The sequence below is a fragment of the Sinohyriopsis cumingii genome, chromosome 4, assembly GCF_028554795.1.
Source record: "Sinohyriopsis cumingii isolate HCF-2022 chromosome 4, ASM2855479v2, whole genome shotgun sequence".
Taxonomy (NCBI): Eukaryota; Metazoa; Mollusca; class Bivalvia; order Unionida; family Unionidae; genus Sinohyriopsis; species Sinohyriopsis cumingii.
In genome coordinates this window covers 15,946,737-15,966,745 of record NC_142964.1, presented here as the reverse complement: position 1 = coordinate 15,966,745, position 20,009 = coordinate 15,946,737, and the positions used below count along the sequence as shown (strand labels likewise).

At 34.0% G+C, this 20,009-nt stretch overlaps 1 protein-coding gene and 1 long non-coding RNA gene across 2 annotated transcripts in view; both read right to left on the bottom strand.

Annotated features, from left to right (window-relative positions):
- LOC149800667 (arrestin domain-containing protein 3-like) overlaps window positions 1-20,009 on the bottom strand; it is a 331,927-nt gene that overhangs the window by 262,383 nt on the left and 49,535 nt on the right. The window lies entirely within an intron of this gene.
- On the bottom strand, window positions 2,566-7,695 carry LOC149800671 (uncharacterized). The gene is made up of 2 exons (XR_016420545.1): window positions 5,480-7,695; window positions 2,566-2,808 (listed from the first exon to the last, which is right to left on the bottom strand). It is a non-coding gene; the product is annotated as an uncharacterized LOC149800671 (long non-coding RNA).

The following is a 20,009-nucleotide window of genomic DNA, read 5'->3' as shown; positions in this document are numbered from 1 at the left end:
AAGTTATGAAATTGAAATTAAAATTCAAGAACAAAATAAAGTTAAGAAAGCTTGAAAAAGAGGAAAGAGATAAACAAATGCAAATTCAAAAAGAAGAGAAAGAAAAGGAGAAGAAATGACAAATGCAAAAGGAAGAAAAAGAAATAAAAATACAAATGCAGGAAAAAGAAAGGGAGATGCAAATGCAGGAAAAAGAGAGAGACAGATACAAAAATAGGAATTACAAATGAAACTGCAATTACAGAAAGATGTGATGTGATTTGGATTTTTAACATAGTTTTAACAATTTTTCAGTCATATCGCTACGATGTCTGCTATGTGGCAGTTTATAGTGATGTCTAGCACTGGGGCATCATGCCGCAGACATGTAGCATGATGTCCCACCCAGTCACATTATCCTGACACCAGGCCGACCAGTCCTAACACTAACCTCTTATAGCTGAGTGTCAAGCGAGGCAGCTATTAGTACCATTTTTGTAAGTCTTAGGTATGACTCGGCCGGGGATCGAACCCACGACCTCCCGCATCCCAGGCGGACGCTCTAACCACTAGACCACCAGAGCAGTATTACAGAAAGAAGAGCAGTACCTAAACCTGTAGTGATACTCACATTACAAGGGACAACAATCTCTCATTTCTCCTGCGACCGATAAGGATTTGAAACCAATCCTTTGAGCCACATGTTCAGTGTCATAGTTTAACACCAAAATTACCATCAGAGATTCAACATTTTGACTACAAATTTAACTTGAACCCCACCAGTGGTCCTGGAAAACTTGAAACAATGTCACATCAAGTCATACCTGTATGAAATCAATAGGAAAGTGATTCATTTTCTCAGAAATGGAGAGTATTATAATCATTATGTCTTAATCCGTGACAGACTAGACAAGACTACAGCACAGATAGAACCTGACCCGGTACTCACTATCTGCATTTGCATTACTAGTTATATGATTCCACAAATCTCACAATACAACAGAAATCCAATAGTCGGATGACATCAACAAGCTTCTATCTAATGTAAAAAAATTAAAATATATTAAATGAAAGCCAGAAAGCTTCTGTAAGAACCAGAAAGAATATGTTTATGTTGAGAAAACAACCAGAAACCTGTCGCTGTCACTGCAATCTGGACAGTTCATCAAGCAAAGAGCACATGTCAACAAGGTAGTCACATGATACAACAAAACAGTTATTTTTTTAATAAATATATACAGAATTCTGTGTTCTTTCATTGTAGTTTCTTTATTACGAACAGTTTACAACTTTATTTTTCATTTCGTATTTTTTTTTTGTTTCTGCATCTGAAATGGGTTATTACTGACATCATGTGACAACTGGACCTATGATGTCATGAATATGTTGGTTGTGATATTTGTGTACCCATGCGACTAGCAGTGCAAATGGTGAGTATCAGGTCAGATTTCATCAACACCATAGTTTCATCTTATCTTTCAGCAGAGTAAAGACATAATTATTCTAATACTTGCATTTTCTGAGAAAATAAATAATTTTCATATCGGTTTCATGTAGGTGTGCCTCGGGGTAACAGCATTAAGTTTGCTAGGCCATCTGGTATGCAGCTACGCTTTGCCGACAACATGTTGGTGTCTTGTGATGCTAGACTGGTTTTCAAACCTTTCATGTCAGACAAAATATCAATATCAAGCTGACTGTGAAACAACCAGTCTTCTAATCTAATCCAGTGAGTGTTAAGGTTGACTCAACAACTATGATTATGGTAACCACCCTAATGATCCATACTGCAACCTCCGAATATTCTGGGCAGAACTCAATAAATATAATTCACAATCAGTTACAACTCAATTACGTAATTGTTTCTGTCATCAAGTAGTTGCAAACTTTCCTGACTTTCATCAACATTTGCAAACTTCAAGGAATTTTCATGTTCAGAAAAGAAATTATCATTTCTTCCAACTTTTTCCAAATTTCCAAGTAGCATGGGAGCCCTGTATACTTCTTCAATCGTATATGTATAGGTAATGAAGTCAATATTAACATTCTGGCATATTTAAGAGCTTGATGCAATGACAACATCTACTGGGAAGTCTTATTATATATAATCTTGTGACAAAAAGTGTTAATTTGTTTTGATGAAAGAAAAATTGGCTGATGTAGATTCTACTTGCACTTGTGTCAATAGCTGATGAACTTGTATTCCCCGTTAAGTCAGCCTTTATTATTAAACGACAATTACACTGGCTTAGACTAATGAATGCCTTTAGATGTGACATTACAAGTCTTTAATCATGCTTGATTATCTTGGTTTTTCTGTATGACAAATTACATTTTATTATATGGCAATCATGTAGGGAGGACTGTATGCGAGAATAAAAACTTTTTCTTGCATCTCACTCTCTCAGCTCCTCTCTCCGAATTGTATTTATTGTTACCTTAACCATAGTTATTATAATTGTACAATATTTGCTTTTAATTTCTTGGTATATGCTAGTGATGTGATTTGATAATTAGATTCATTCTTAAGCACATGATGTAAAAAGCAAACATTTGTCATGGTAGTAAAGATAATAACTGTATGGATAATAATTATAATTCAATTTAATTTGTTCTGTTACATCTGATAATACAGTTTTGTAATCACTTCTGACAAAACAAAGTTTTTAGTAGCATAAAAGTCTTCGGCTGCATTTGGTATCTGATAAGTCTCTGTTGCTTCTTGTATAATTCTAACAAAATCTGGATCAAGTTCTGTATAATTATTTTGACACAGTTCCTTCAAGTCCTGAATTTCCTCTGTCATTGGTGCTTAACAGTTCTCTGCTCCTGAAAAAAATTTGTATTAAGATTAAATTGTATTGATGTAGTTAAACCAGCATTAACAGCCACATTGACCATGAATATATTCCATCCCTGACATAGAGCAGCATTTTTTTAAAATGCTTCTTCTAACTGACTTGTTAAAATAAACCTGTCTTAAGAGACCATATTCTTTAAAGTCTTTGAAATAACAGCTTACAACAGGTTCAAATGCATTGTTTGGTTACAATATAAAAATAATAAATGTAGAAAAGCCGCTGTAAATTACCATGTATGGTGTAAGTAGATTCCCTTCATTTTTAATTCAACATTTTAGAGAAAAAAACCCTGTAATTTTAGTACACGAAATAATATTGACACCAGGAGGAGCATATGAACAAATTCTACACGTCCATTCAAACAAGTTATCGAGTCTCTTATTTCACAGAGAACACCAGCAGTTATCTTTGTCAGAAGAAAGTGTAGTTTCTCAAACCAACAAAAGTTAAAATGACCTGGATCATTTTATTCTTCCAACTGTTTGGGAGCTTGCCGACCAAGTGTGCAGGCTACATAAAACAGTACGAGCTTATTATGCAAAATGAAAACATTCAAAAGATGTTGCCTCTTTTATTTTTGCAGCATAAATCAGTATTTAACACTTGCTATCCAATGGCAGTCAACAGAATAATAGGTTGTTATTTCTAAAAGCCCATATTTTAAAAAGAGATATGGATATCAATGTGTCCTTCCTTCACAAACTGTTGATATTTCAAAACGACAATAGATCATTCGGAAAAGAGTTCAGCCCATTTGGTGCAAATTTTGTACCATGCCATTAACTACATCCTCCATGTTTTATTGATGTTCCACAGTCCTACCATGTCTCTTAGATGTTTCTGAATGAGCAGTACATATACAAACTGCAGACACAGCTTGGAATAGTGATACAGAGTACATGTATTTTGACGTCTATTAAAAATGATGACTCAGATGTGATCATAGAAGAAATGTTTTTAAGAAAATGTAAATTTAGAGAAACAAAGGGTTTTTTTTAAGAAAGAAAAAGGGATCTCTATTTTTGTGTTTATGTGGTTTGGCATATTTTCATTTCGTGCATGTGTCATACATGTAACAAATACTGCAGGTGTTTTAATCTGGCAATTTTAGGAAATTTGCCAAATTAACTTGAACAACTTGTATCATCCTGTTCACTGGAAAAAGAAAATACATGCAGAGAATAATAACTATTGTATTACATCCAATCTATCCATACCGATAATATTTTAACTTCTAAGGATTCCAAAAAGTGTATTCTTTCATTACATGTTATGCTTGACAATGCTCACAAGACATTAGATATATAAATGGTTTTTCAAACGTCAGACCTGAAACAATAATACTGACCCAAATGTACATGTGATTGTGACGCAAATGTATATATGTGATGATGGCCCACATTTATATGTGATGGTGGCCCACATGTATATGTGATGGTGACCCAAATTTATATGTGATGGTGACCCAAATGTATATGTGATGATGACCCAAATGTGGTGTGACAGAGTTCCAAATGTACTTGTGATGATGACCCAAATGTGGTATGGCAATGACCCAGATGTATGTGATGATGACCCGAATGGGTGTCTCCAAAGATATGGTTAGGACAAGACAAAAATGAAGTGGGAAGCAACTGCTATACTAATTAATCCAATTTCTGCCATCTTTTCATTTTTTGAAACTCATACAAGGTATTAAAGTATAACAAGGATTCATATTAATTGTACTTGCATTCATAACTTCATACATATAGAACACTTACAGAGCAAAGTCTCTTATTTTCAATCAGATGAGCATGCTGATCTGAAGTTAGAGGTATTATACCTCAAAGATCTTAAAGAGAAAAAAGTGAAACCAACAAGTAAAATTCAACAAATACTTTATTTTCACAGATAATGTGAAAATTTAAAAGTAGCTTACATTATGAAATATATCCCAAATAGCTCTCACAGATCCAAAAGGAAAAAAGGTGTTCCAAATGAATTACAGTGGTGTTCCAAATTGATTCCAATCTTGAATGTGCTGTAGTTCCAACAGTCTTAAATGTGCCGATGTGATAATCTTATCCATCACAATGATATAATCTAGAATGTCCTTGAAGGAATTCACTCTAATCCTAAAACAGTCCAAAAGTATCTGTAAGCACTTTGTTATTTCAGTGAATAAATGAAGTATATAAATCATGTGAAATTACAACTGAACACAACTAAAAGACAGATTTCACTTGAGAGATGTTACAATAGGAATATGTTGTTAACTATGTTGATCACAACCTTTATATAAAATTGATCACAAACTTTATATAAAAACCTAAGACAATAAGAGATATAGGATGTGGGTCCTTTTCCCATCAAATTCGTAAACAAGGTAAGGTCTGTTTACTTTATAGTTTTACTTTTTAGCAAAATACCTGGCAAATGAGAACATTTTTTTTCTAATGGACGAAACAATTTTCTGAACTCAAAGCCAGGTAAACATGTTTACAAATATCATCTCAGATGATAATCTACAATCATGGACGAAAGTTAGCTTTGCAATATCTTGCTTACATATGACCCTTACAATCGTGGACAAGAGTTAAACAATATATACAATATATAGATATACAAAAGGGCACTTGCAATGGTTTCTAACTGACCTATATTACCCTTCTTTCAATTCAAAACCTGCCTGGTTTACATGTGATGCACCATATATGAAGGCATTTTCATTGCTAAGAAGGCCATCTGCACTGCAGCAACTATGCCATTTCCAGTGCCTGGATTGCCTCTCACTTTTACTGGACACCCTGAAAAGTAGGTTAGTATAATATTATTAGCATCATATACAAAATTTATAATAATTTATATCGGCTTTTGTGATGGAAGTTAAAGTTCTCTTTTGCCTTTAAATACTGTCTGTATTTTTACTAATGTACAGGAAATGAACAAGATTTGTTATTTTACTAAATTTTTACAAACTTTGTTGGAATCCAACTACCACATAAACTGGTCATGTAAACTTGTGACATAGTGGTAGTTGCACAAATTGTGTAGTGTACAACAGCATTGTTCTGTTATCAAAAAGACACTGAGAAAATTACTAGTTCACCATGAGAATACTGTAAGTAATATACTTTTTTCCCCTATAATCAGTATTTTCCTTCACCCTCATTTGTGCTTCAGAGACCCCCAAATTTTTAATTTGACCCCCAGTTTTGATACCAAAGTTTATTTTTTACTCAGTCTGACCCCCAGTTTTGACACCAAGGAGATTTTTGACTCTCAGTCTTACACCCCTAGGGGATACACTGCCTATAATACCAAAACCAAATGCCAATACAGTATTTGCTTCAAGGGCAATTAAGAAATAATAATTAAGATCGATGAGCAAAACATTCATATGATATGGATCATAAACGTTCTAAATCTGCCCCTCTTAGCCGTTACTATAGCAGAGATAATGCAAGATTTGTACAAAATAGTAAGCTTTACATGTGTGACACCAGGCCTGCAAACAAATAGATGTATGACTGACCAATCAACCAATTATATCTAGCTTTGCTTACATCCATAGTCCAAGAAGAGATGACATAGCTCAGTTAATCCTGCATTTGAATATCTCATTTACTTTCTTCAAGTAATTCAATTTTTACAGTAACACTTTGTTTTGGCATATAATTTCTTTGTATGGGTGTATAAAACAGTCATTAAAAAAGTATACCCACCTTTAAAATCGTGAGTGTGAACAGGAAGACATAATAAACACTGCAATAAATTTATTCAGTTTACAATTCCAAGTCAAATACATACCTGTCAAGATTTCATTTTAAAAAATGACAATACTGAGATGCCAATTATTCAACATTTTAACTGCAATTACAATAATATATATAAACATGTAATTACTTTATAATTTGCATTATGTGAGTTGATATTGTCTTCATTTACCATGGGATTTAACAACTGTATTGACAAAGTACAAGGCAACTATATCTGGTCATCTATTAGTTATTCCAGCATGTAGCCATATTATCTTCTGCAAAAAACTGAAAATAAGATTACTTAAAAATACATTGTATCACACAAGGCGGGGTAATTTATCCATTGTCAAGATAAACTGTATGTACATAACAGAAATGAAATATAATAAAAAGCTGAAGAATGAATAGAACAAATTTGCATAAACATTCACAGCAGAATCTTCAGCTTTCCCATTAATGTTGCACTTTCACTTAAAATAGGAAACATCTGTTACTAAAATAATGTCTTATAAAATAACTATTTTTACATTTTAGTCCAACTGTAAATAAAATTTATTTAAATCAAGATGTCTTCCCAATGGATGTTATTAGATTTTAGGTCCTTGTGTACGTGTATGTGTGATGTATGCATGTGTATGTTCACTGTGCCATGCAACTTACAAACAGTTCAAGATAAAAACACAGTTCAATATGCTAACTATGGGACATGATTTATGAGTGGTCTAAAATGTACCTTTGGTTGTAAAATTTTAAACCATCATAGGTCTTAAAGGTTCTACCTAGAACTTAATATAATTTTAAGTTTTAAATGTTTGCTATTGCTGATTTGTTTATATGACCATTGGGTTACCTGGGTCACAACTTTAGAAACCTTTGAGACTGCCAGATCATAACCACTTATGTATTTTCTCTGCTACCTTTGTTTTGGTGCTTTAAGGTATAATAACAAAGGTCAGTTACTTAGTGCTGTGGCAACTGGAGTCAAGTGTCTTGCCAAGAACAGACTGGTCCTATGGTAAGATACAAAACCCACCCCCTTATGGACCTGAGTCTGGCACACTAACCACTGAATGTGGCTTTATGTATGTACGTATGTATATATGTATGTATGTATGTATGTATGTATGTATGTATGTATGCATACATACCTATCAATACATCCATGTATGCCAATACCATAAGATGTCAATTTATCATACCCATCTGAAAAAAGGAAATATAACATCACATTAGGAAAATATTGAAAGAAAGAAACATGTATATTTCAAGACTTAAAAGTGTGCAGCATAGCAACATTGTCCCTATCTTTTTCCCACTTTTGAAAAACACCATATATTCATACCCATGACCCTAGACTGGACTTACAAAGAAGGGGGGAAAATGAAATTCTGATAGAGCTGTATACATCATATAAACTCCAATCATATCCCAAACTTTGAAAAGAATAAATAACAAAGAATAACATCACAATATAAGTTGGATCGAGTTAACAAATTTTTTGAAAAACTTCCCTACAGAAAATGTGCATTGAAAGTTCAATGTCATCAATTTTAACTAACCTCTTGATCATATAAATCTGCTAGGGATAAGAATAATTGGTTTTTCCGATAGCATGTATTTAGGTGTTAAAAAAAGAGGTCACCTTATATTAAAAAAATGGGAGCCATACTGCCATCGTGTTATAAGCAGAATCACGTTATAATGAAGCTAACAGTCAGATATATTCAGCAAAAGATACATTCCATGCCTGAAAGGTTACATAGTTACAATTCCTTTCTTTGTCTCACAAAATGCTAATTTTTCTTGCTGTAAGTATAACATCTATAATCACATATCACATGGCATGGTGGGAAAACCTGTTTTATAAAGGAATATTTTTACCAAGAATATATAGGAAGGAAATAATTTTACCAATAATTTTCTTTAGAACTGTACAAATGCCACATCAACTATGATGTGACAGGAAGAAATGTTACATATACAATGCTGTGCCATTCAACTGCAAGCCATCTCTCACAGAATGCATGTAATAACATTTTTTTTATATGGCAATCATTTTTTTTACTAACCAATATGCCTTATATAGTTTGGACCCTGCAAGAGATAAGTACACTGACCATAAAAAACCATTTCAAAATTAAAATGTACCAGACACATACAAAATACAGTCCTTGATAAAAATGTGAAAACATCTGAAACCACGCTTTAAAAGTGGAAATGTCTGAATAAGACTGAACCATTTTAAAAGCTTATACTAACAACAAATTTTCTGATTAATTACCTATACAATGGTTTGGGGTGTGCTGAGAAGAAATGCCATAAATTAAACAAGCTATATAAATAGCACTATCTGTTGAAAAATACCAATTGACAAACTATCATAAGTAGGTAAAATATCCATGTGCTACATTTCATGACTAAGTCACACACTCCCTGAAAATTCAAAATATAATTGTGACACACAAAAATGGGACAAATGCTAAATGAGACTAATGTAAACCATGTATGAAAAGCCTTTTTTTTAAAACAAATAACCGACAATCACTCTGCTTTATTATGATACTCTTTTATTGACCTATATTACAGATAGATTTCCCAACCAAACTGATATAACATCATAATTGGAGGACTTTTTCACATGTAATCCAACGCTACCAGTAATCAAATATACCCTGTTATCAAGTGACCCATCTAAAGAGATTTCATTTTTAAGAAACAAATTTATTGCAATATTTCATGTTTGCATGGGATGCAATTTATGTGAATACTTGTTAAAAAGATTTGCAATACTGTCCACTGTAACTCACTTTACCGATATATTGTTTTTGATGCAGCCTTCTTCTCTTTCTCCATTCTACATCATTCTTATCTAGTTCTTGTACAATTCCATCAGCAAATGCTCTGCAAATCAAATAGTAATGTGCAGTTTATATTATCAATGTGGTCTTTATTCATTGATAAAATAAAGTGTAACAGAAAATAAAAAAGGCAAACAAAATAAAATCATTTTGCTAACAATGAAAATCAATACAAAAGATAAAACAAAACATAGGATGCCTCATATAGTGCAATCATTCAGCATGAATAATTGCTATAGCAAGCATAAATTCTTACGTGCTTAAAATTGTCCTAAAATAATGTACAGCAACTTGGTTATGTCACCAAGGAACATCCTGCCAACTTCTTTTAGGACTTCACAAACAATTTTCTAGGTTGATAGTTGGGAATAAAACCTTAATGAATACTTAAGTTGGGAAGTCTTCCTGATACAAAAAGATTGGAAACTAACAGTATATAGTATTTACATTGCAATTATGGCTGTATTTGGGCACAGAAGACCACCCACCCCACAAAATTGCTGCACCTTGCACAATATAAACCCAGTGTATTTCCTAGTGGTAATAATGAAAAATCCAATGGAAATTGTATCCTAATATTTTGCATTCTGCAATGAATGCAGTAATGGCCTTATCAAACGTGGGGCCCAATCTGAATCAATTTGGCAGGGCCCCTGCTTTTAAATGAAGGGCCATCGATGTGCACAGCATTTGGAAATAAACTTTTGATGTCAGCCCTGAATGAATGTACACATTTTATTTTATCATGAAATAATGCACAACTTTCATGCAAATAAAAATTATATCTTTAAGTCACCTGGCTAAATCCCTACACACAGGCCCATTTCATAACAGTGAAAAAAACATTACAACACAAAATACCATAACAATACTTTACAAAAACGTTTATTATTTCTGCAAAGCATTTATACTGTTTGTGATCAAGCCATTAAAAAAACTCCAACCTGACAAACTTAATGACTTTTACTGACTGAAATTTGTATTACTGCCCCGCTCCCCCCATATCAAAGCATATGCAATGAGGGACAAATACAAACACATACATGTGCCATTATGATACAAATACTGGGATTATTTGCGATAATGATAATATTATTATCATCACCACTACTGAAAAGATAATAGAAGCACCATAGTATTAATAATAATAATAATAATAATAATAATAATAATAATTTGTACCTGGTGTAAATTTCAATATCAACATGATGGTGGGTGTTTTGGTACAAATGGGACAAAACAAAAAAAGAATGTAATTACAATTCACCCATGTCAATATCTATAATTTACCATAATGTGAGTTCTGGTTTGTATCATGCATGTATACATAAAACATGCTGCAGACAGGAAGTTATATCAGCAGTTAAGACCAATGAAATGCCAAGGTACAAAATGCATGATACAAGAAAGTTTATTTAATGAACATAGCAAAGACAACATAAAAGTACTAACTCAGGGCCAGCTATTATACAGACATATACAGTCATTTGAACAAATTTCAATACCACATTCACACTGTGACTGATTAATCTGATATTCCTTTTTAAAGGAATGTCTATAGTAAGGGTTACTCACTCTTTCATTGAGGCACGACAATCACTTTTCAGAAAGTCATGAGTATCAGTTGAACATAGACAAAGTAAACCAGATTTGCAAGTGCTGCCTTGAATATTAAGGGGGAAATAACTGACCCATGTCCCCCATACTAAAGACAATTGTGGAAATATATTGAAATGAAAGGACACAATAACCCTATTATTTGTGCGAGTACATTACGACATAATGGAAACGTACAGAATTATTTAAAGCTTACAGAATATTATAAACTACATCATTCCTGTTGAGTAAAAACAAGCAAATACGCACAAAGTGTTACAATAATATTATGTGTTTAATACAAAAGTTAAGCCATTCGTGATATTTCTTAAACTGAATAAGGGGCTGGTGTTGTGTGCTTTTACTTACATACAAATAATATAGAGCCTGAGGCAAAGAAAAACAGTGCCCAATGGCGTGATGATATACCTATTAGCATATGCTAGTGTGTATGTTTTGGAGTTTTAACGTAGCTTTAAGAATTGTTCAGTTTATTGTGATGTCTAGCACTGGGGCATCATGCCACAAATATATCCCACCCAGTCACATAATCCTAACACCAGGCCGACCAGTCCTAACACTAACCTCTTAATGCTGAGCGTCTAGCGAGGCAGCTGTTACTACCCTTCTTACAAATCTCTGGTATGAATCGGCCGGGCTTCGAACCCGCGACCTCCCGCATCCGAGATGGACACTAATCCCTAGGCCACTGGAGCGGTCTTGCCCATTCTAGTTAACGACTAGTTAAATATAAAGAGACAAAAATCATCAATTATTACACCATTTGGTTAGAAAGCTGTTTACTCACGAGTTCATTTGAAGAATTTCAATTTAAATCCAACCTACGCGATAAGCTCCAACTCACTACACCCTTCCATGAGATACGTAATTTCGAGGTCTTTCATGTATTATACTACAGTACAGATCACAGGGGCTGTTGGTGTAATTATGATATTTATTTATAATATACCTGCCTAAAACGTTTATATTTATAATTATTCGTTTATTGGAAAAAAAAATACCTTGCATCGAATGATATTGGATGACTGGCCTTCACTCTTCTAAAACATAAATCGATGATTCTCCATCTTCTAAGATACAACACACTTATGCGGATAAGATGATGGTATTCCGAATATGTCGTCACGTGATTAAAATCTCGTTTATGAGTTTAAATCTCGTTCGGTTCGTTAGATAAATTGGAGCTCAAGATTATCGGCGGCGTTACTATCGTAGGAGCTGGAGATAATAGCTTAGTAGATCTCGTTTTTGAGTTGAAATCTCGTTCGAATCTCGTTCGGTAGTAAAGACGGAGATCAAAATTACAGCGGCGTTACTGTGGAAGGAGCCGGCGATTGTAGTTTGTAGACTGAGCTTCACGTGTTTCTGGAGCCGTAAATTGTGATTTTTATTAACGGAGCCGTAGATTAAAAGTGTTTTAGGAGCCGCTAATTGTAGAAGGAGCCGCTGATTGTTGTAGGAGCCGCTAATTGTAGTTTCTATACAAATATAGGGAAAGATTGTAATCACCGTCATTTTAGGAGCCGCTAATTGTTATCGGAGCCGCTAATTGTTGCCCATATAATAATATAGGGAAAAAATTCTGATCACCGCCGGGTACCTGCGGCTTTCCATATGACGGTGATTACAATCTTTCCCTATATTTTTATATGAACTACAATTAGCGGCTCCTACAACAATTAGCGGCTCCTTCTACAATTAGCGGCTCCTAAAACACTTTTAATCTACGGCTCCGTTAATAAAAATCGCCAATTTACGGCTCCAGAAACACGTGATGCTCAGTCTACAAACTACAATCACCGGCTCCTTCGACAGTAACGCCGCTGTAATTTTGATCTCCGTCTTTAGTACCGAACGAGATTCGAACGAGATTTCAACTCAAAAACGAGATCTACTTAGCTATTATTTTCAGCTCCTACGATAGTAACGCCGCTGATAATCTTGAGCTCCAATTTAACTAACGAACCGAACGAGATTTAAACTCATAAACGAGATTTTAATCACGTGCTGTCATATTCGGAATACTATCATCTTATCCGCATCAGTGTCCTTTACCGTTATCGAGCGAAGTGTAGTTTTCAGAATTTGTAACAAGGTATTTTCCATTAGTAAAGAATATTAACTTGCTTTTTTATACTGCAGATATTTTGCTTAGACTAAAAAGTTCTCATATATCTTTACAAGACTGGACAGATCTCTAAATTAAGTATCTCATGGGTGGGTGGGGGTGGAAGAACGTTATTGCGGTATTTTTTAAACTGAGGACACTTTGGCAGGATAATGAGCAAAAGTATCACGAAAGCTTGCTAAAAAAAGATCTATAACTATCATTGGACATTTATCAAAATATAAAATACAGTATTTCTGTTAAAATTTATTGTTTGAAAGCAGGTGTTAAGAACTATCACAGTCATAAGCAGATCATCAGATAACCTACCTGGGAATGTGATTGTGTCATTTGAACAAACTTTACATGAATTCGCTCACTTAAGTGGTGTGTGATGACTCCCACAAATTTGTTTAATGGCTCACATATGAACATGCACCTTGCACAGTATAAATTTTTTTAGCCATTCAGCCTTTAACTTAATGTTTAAGTGCTCGGAACAACTTAACTGGTAGAGGTATTACAGTGCAAGTAACTATCAGCATGTGGTTGAAAGTGGCAACAGAATTACAAAGGAAACAAAAAGTTTCAATAAATATAATTTCATGTGAAGTGGATGGTTAAAATGTTGGCTTTAATTTATTTACTAAGATTGCAGTTATTGTAAAGAATATCCGAAATTGGCATAGGTTAGAAATTAAACCAGTCTATTTTTAGTTAGAAGATGCACTTTGTGCATGAGAGGGCAGATCTGATGTAATATGTTAGGAAAGACCTAAAGATTTTTTTCAATCATACGGAATTAACAGCAAAAATGAGGGCATGCAGGAAGTCCATCTCCAGTAGCAAAACATATACACATTAAGCAGCGAAATGTGTAGCATCAACCAATATTTGTGAAAAATGTAAATCCTTTTAGGAAATAAAGTTGTATATTATTTTCTTTCTTATATCTATGGAATAAAATGCATACATTTTATCAAATCTTTGGAAGAGATTACATTATTGGGACTTGTAAAAAGTAAGGTGAGACAAGTGAATTTTACGAAACTATTTGTCTTGGACGAGTATGTGAAAACAATATTTGATCAGCCCTGATACCCCATTTATTTTCGTAGTTAACAGTGTTTTTGCAAATTTGGTAACAAAATGTAATGGTGGACTTTTCAGTTCTTAAATTTAGTTCTTCATAAATTTAAAAATCATTGCAGTTAAAGTATTACTCCATCTTCCAACTTAAGCTAGGTAATTTCCAGGTCATTTGGTTTCTTTCTTGAGAAAATTACATGGTGTCTGGTCTTCGGGATATTTGAACGCCACACTTAAGCAAAAATCTCCTTTAGTTCAGTGTTGACAATTAGTAATAATAATCTTAATTGACTTAAAATGGCATACAGTGTAGTTTAACAGTGACTGATGAGACCGGTGTTTCGATACTTCTGTGGCTTCCCATTGGATGCGCGAGGTTATGTGAATAATATTCAGTTTGGGTAATTCGACGCAAAATCAATAGTGTATGCTGTCACGTGGGGTCTATTGCGAAGTACTGTCACAACAAATGTTATATACAAGGAGAAAATTAAGCACTGTTTCATTCCTAAGTTTGGAGTTATTCACATTATTGTGTTCATTCACATTATTGCATTCCAGTTTTAAGTCTACAGACGTATTTTGTGTTGTGCAAGTTTAGATATTTTTAGACAGGAAAAACATTTGTTTGGACTGTTCAGTGTAAATAGAAAGCGCTCATTATTTGGACTTAAATATTAGTCTGGAACTGTTATTGAAGGAATTCAGGACAACGCCATCTTGACAACTACAAAGTTCTTGGAGGACCAGTACATTTCCGGTATTGAAATTTATGAGGAAAATTTCTATCATTTAGGACTTTCACAGACCAGTATAAAGACTAGCTTGGATTCACTTCATAATACTTTATGTTCCTTTCATATTTTTTATTTATAACTTTGATAATTAAACTGTTAAGTTTTATAAAATTTGTTGTTTTTGCTTCTTTTCTGTTAGTTAAGTTTGCAATCATTGAGACGTAACAGAAACTTGGGGCCTAACTGGGGATATGAATTTCACAGAAATTGAAATTGTTTTGAAATTTAAGTTATCTTAGTCCCTACTATTTCTGACTTTACATAGTGAAACCAACAAGCTTTTACGATATAAACTAAAGTGGAGAATTGTACTTTAAATCCTAGCCAGGAACAATCAGTCTTTGAAAGAGGACGAATTGCTCCAACGTTCCAGACAATATCTTTCCTGTGCAAAGCCATATTTGTTAAAACATGAAATAAAAAATATTTTGGTTTAAATTTGGTAGAGAAGAATATTTTGGACAAAAGTGCTTTGACTCTGGCTCAAACCTGCAAGTTATGAAATTGAAATTAAAATTCAAGAACAAAATAAAGTTAAGAAAGCTTGAAAAAGAGGAAAGAGATAAACAAATGCAAATTCAAAAAGAAGAGAAAGAAATGGAGAAGAAATGACAAATGCAAAAGGAAGAAAAAGAAATAAAAATACAAATGCAGGAAAAAGAAAGGGAGATGCAAATGCAGGAAAAAGAGAGAGACAGATACAAAAATATGAGTTACAAATGAAACTGCAATTACAGAAAGATGTGATGTGATTTGGATTTTTAACATAGTTTTAACAATTTTTCAGTCATATCGCTACGATGTCTGCTATGTGGCAGTTTATAGTGATGTCTAGCACTGGGGCATCATGCCGCAGACATGTAGCATGATGTCCCACCCAGTCACATTATCCTGACACCAGGCCGACCAGTCCTAACACTAACCTCTTAATGCTGAGTGTCAAGCGAGGCAGCTATTAGTACCATTTTTGTAAGTCTTAGGTATGACTCGGCCGGGGATCGAACCCACGACCTCCCGCATCCCAGGCGGACGCTCTAACCACTAGACCACCAGAGCAGTATTACAGAAAGAAGAGCAGTACCTAAACCTGTAGTGATACTCACATTACAAGGGACAACAATCTCACATTTCTCCTGCGACCGATAAGGATTTGAAACCAATCCTTTGAGCCACATGTTCAGTGTCATAGTTTAACACCAAAATTACCATCAGAGATTCAACATTTTGACTACAAATTTAACTTGAACCCCACCAGTGGTCCTGGAAAACTTGAAACAATGTCACATCAAGTCATACCTGCATGAAATCAATAGGAAGGTGATTCATTTTCTCAGAAATGGAGAGTATTATAATCATTATGTCTTAATCCGTGACAGACTAGACAAGACTACAGCACAGATAGAACCTGACCCGGTACTCACTATCTGCATTTGCATTACTAGTTATACGATTCCACAAATCTCACAATACAACAGAAATCCAATAGTCGGATGACATCAACAAGCTTCTATCTAATGTAAAAAAATTAAAATATATTAAATGAAAGTCAGAAAGCTTCTGTAAGAACCAGAAAGAATATGTTTATGTTGAGAAAACAACCAGAAACCTGTCGCTGTCACTGCAATCTGGACAGTTCATCAAGCAAAGAGCACATGTCAACAAGGTAGTCACATGATACAACAAAACATAGTTATTTTTTTAATAAATATATACAGAATTCTGTGTTCTTTCATTGTAGTTTCTTTATTACGAACAGTTTACAACTTTATTTTTCATTTCATATTTTTTTTTGTTTCTACATCTGAAATGGGTTATTACTGACATCATGTGACAACTGGACCTATGATGTCATGAATATGTTGGTTGTGATATTTGTGTATCCATGCGACTAGCAATGCAAATGGTGAGTATCAGGTCAAATTTCATCAACGCCATAGTTTCATCTTATCTTTCAGCAGAGTAAAGACATAATTATTCTAATACTTGCATTTTCTGAGAAAATAAATAATTTTCATATCGGTTTCATGTAGGTATGCCTCGGGGTAACAGCATTAAGTTTGCTAGGCCAATTGGTATGCGGCTACGCTTTGCCGACAACATGTTGGTGTCTTGTGATGCTAGACTGGTTTTCAAACCTTTCATGTCGGACAAAATATCAATATCAAGCTGACTGTGAAACAACCAGTCTTCTAATCTACTCCAGTGAGTGTTAAGATTGACTCAACAACTATAATTATGGTAACCACCCTAATGATCCATACTGCAACCTCCGAATATTCTGGGCAGAACTCAATAAATATAATTCACAATCAGTTACAACTCAATTACGTAATTGTTTCTGTCATCAAGTAGTTGCAAACTTTCCTGACTTTCATCAACATTTGCAAACTTCAAGGAATTTTCATGTTCAGAAAAGAAATTATCATTTCTTCCAACTTTTTCCAAATTTCCTAGTAGCATGGGAGCACTGTATACTTCTTCAATCGTGTATGTATCGGTAATGAAGTCAATATTAACATTCTGGCATATTTAAGAGCTTGATGCAATGACAACATCTACTGGGAAGTCTTATTATATATAATCTTGTGACAAAAAGTGTTAATTTGTTTTGATGAAAGAAAAATTGGCTGATGTAGATTCTACTTGCACTTGTGTCAATAGCTGATGAACTTGTATTCCCCGTTAAGTCAGCAGGGATCGTCATGGGCTTCGCCAATGTCGCAAATTGCGATTTGTTTCCCTTATTGGCGACAAAAATATCTCATCTGGCGATTTTTTTGGCGACATACTTTTTGGTTATTTAATTTGTACATACAATCATGGATTTGGACTGGATAAATTAAAAGCGAGAATGAAAGGAAGCCACAAACTTGACTAAGCAATGCGTTGGAATCAATCTGTTACACAAACGATCCTTTGTTCGTATTGACAAACCCATCTTTGCAGTGCATTGTTACATCATAATCTGCTTATGCTGACATCTGGGCTGAGTACTGTATGCTGCGATACAGTCAATCATGCTACCGCACTATACCTACAACTGACCGAATAGAACAGATACAATTGTATGGCTAATCCTTCCGTTTTTTTTTTTGGGTTTTTTTTTTTACATATACCAATACAATAGTTTTGCTGAACCTTCATAGAAAACTGATAACCTTTGAAGTACCGACTGTGTATAAATACAAAGCAAATGGAAAAAATCTCAATCACAATTATATCTGTCGCCAGTGCAGCATTTTGCTCATTGATCTTTTCCTTTTGCCATCAATTCCGTGTTACGGCTGCAGAGACTTAAACTCCACAACAAGAAATAGCAAAAAAAAAAAAAAAAAAAAGTTTTGCATAATTAATAATAATTATTTATTTCTCAAAATACAAGAGTAAAAAAATCCCTAACTTTGGTGTGAATTTATGCTTATATATACGGTCCAATATTGCGCGGTGTTGACTCGTGTCGTGTAAGTTTCATTCGTGGGAATGGAGATGCTATTTTGCTTGTTGAGAAAATTTATACAGCATTCATTGATCATTCTTGTGATTTAGGAAGCAATTCACTACAAGCTTTGTGAAGCTAGCCATGGGGGGGGGGGGGTTTGCTGAGAGACTACTGGTGTCACCTGTCAGCACTGTAGACTGTGAACGTGGATTCAGTAAGATGAACCTCATAAAAACTGACATCAGAAACAAGCTCTGCTTCTCATCTTTCGAGAATTTAATGAGAATCAGCATGTACAGATGTGAAAAATTAGACTTTGAAACTGCATTCAACAAGTGGGCAGCCCTAAAATCGCGACAGATCTTCATGTAACACTTGGTAACATTTTGTTAATGCTTGTTGTAATTAAAGTATTAACTAACCCATCTTTTGTAATTTTCATTGCCTGTTACATTAATAGACTAAATTAACACCTGGAAAAATGTACACTGCTTGTTTTGGCGACACTTTTTGAAAATTGACGACAAAATATTGAGGTTGGCGATTTTTTTGGCGACAGCTTTTTAAAAGCCAGGACCATCCCTGAGTCAGCCTTTATTATTAAACGACAATTACACTGGCTTAGACTAATGAATGCCTTTAGATGTGACATTACAAGTCTTTAATCATGCTTGATTATCTTGGTTTTTCTGTATGACAAATTACATTTTATTATATGGCAATCACGTAGGGAGGACTGTGTGCGAGAATAAAAACTTTTTCTTGCATCTCACTCTCTCAGCTCCTCTCTCCGAATTGTATTTATTGTTACCTTAACATAATGTCATTATTCATAAGACCATAGTTATTATAATTGTACAATATTTGCTTTTAATTTCTTGGTATATGCTAGTGATGTGATTTGATAATTAGATTCATTCTTAAGCACATGATGTAAAAAGCAAACATTTTATTTGTCATGGTAGTAAAGATAATAACTGTATGGATAATAATTATAATTCAATTTAATTTGTTCTGTTACATCTGATGATACAGTTTTGTAATCACTTCTGACAAAACAAAGTTTTTAGTAGTATAAAAGTCTTCAGCTGCATTTGGTATCTGATAAGTCTCTGTTGCTTCTTGTATAATTGTAACAAAATCTGGATCAAGTTCTGTATAATTATTTTGACACAGTTCCTTCAGGTCCTGAATTTCCTCTGTCATTGGTGCTTAACAGTTCTCTGCTCCTGAAAAAAATTTGTATTAAGATTAAATTGTATTGATGTAGTTAAACCAGCATTAACAGCCACATTCACCATGAATATATTCCATCCCTGACATAGAGCAGCATTTTTTTAAAATGCTTCTTATAACTGACTTGTTAAAATAAACCTGTCTTAAGAGACCATATTCTTTAAAGTCTCTGAAATAACAGCTTACAACAGGTTCAAATGCATTGTTTGGTTACAATATAAAAATAATAAATGTAGAAAAGCCGCTGTAAATTACCATGTATGGTGTAAGTAGATTCCCTTCA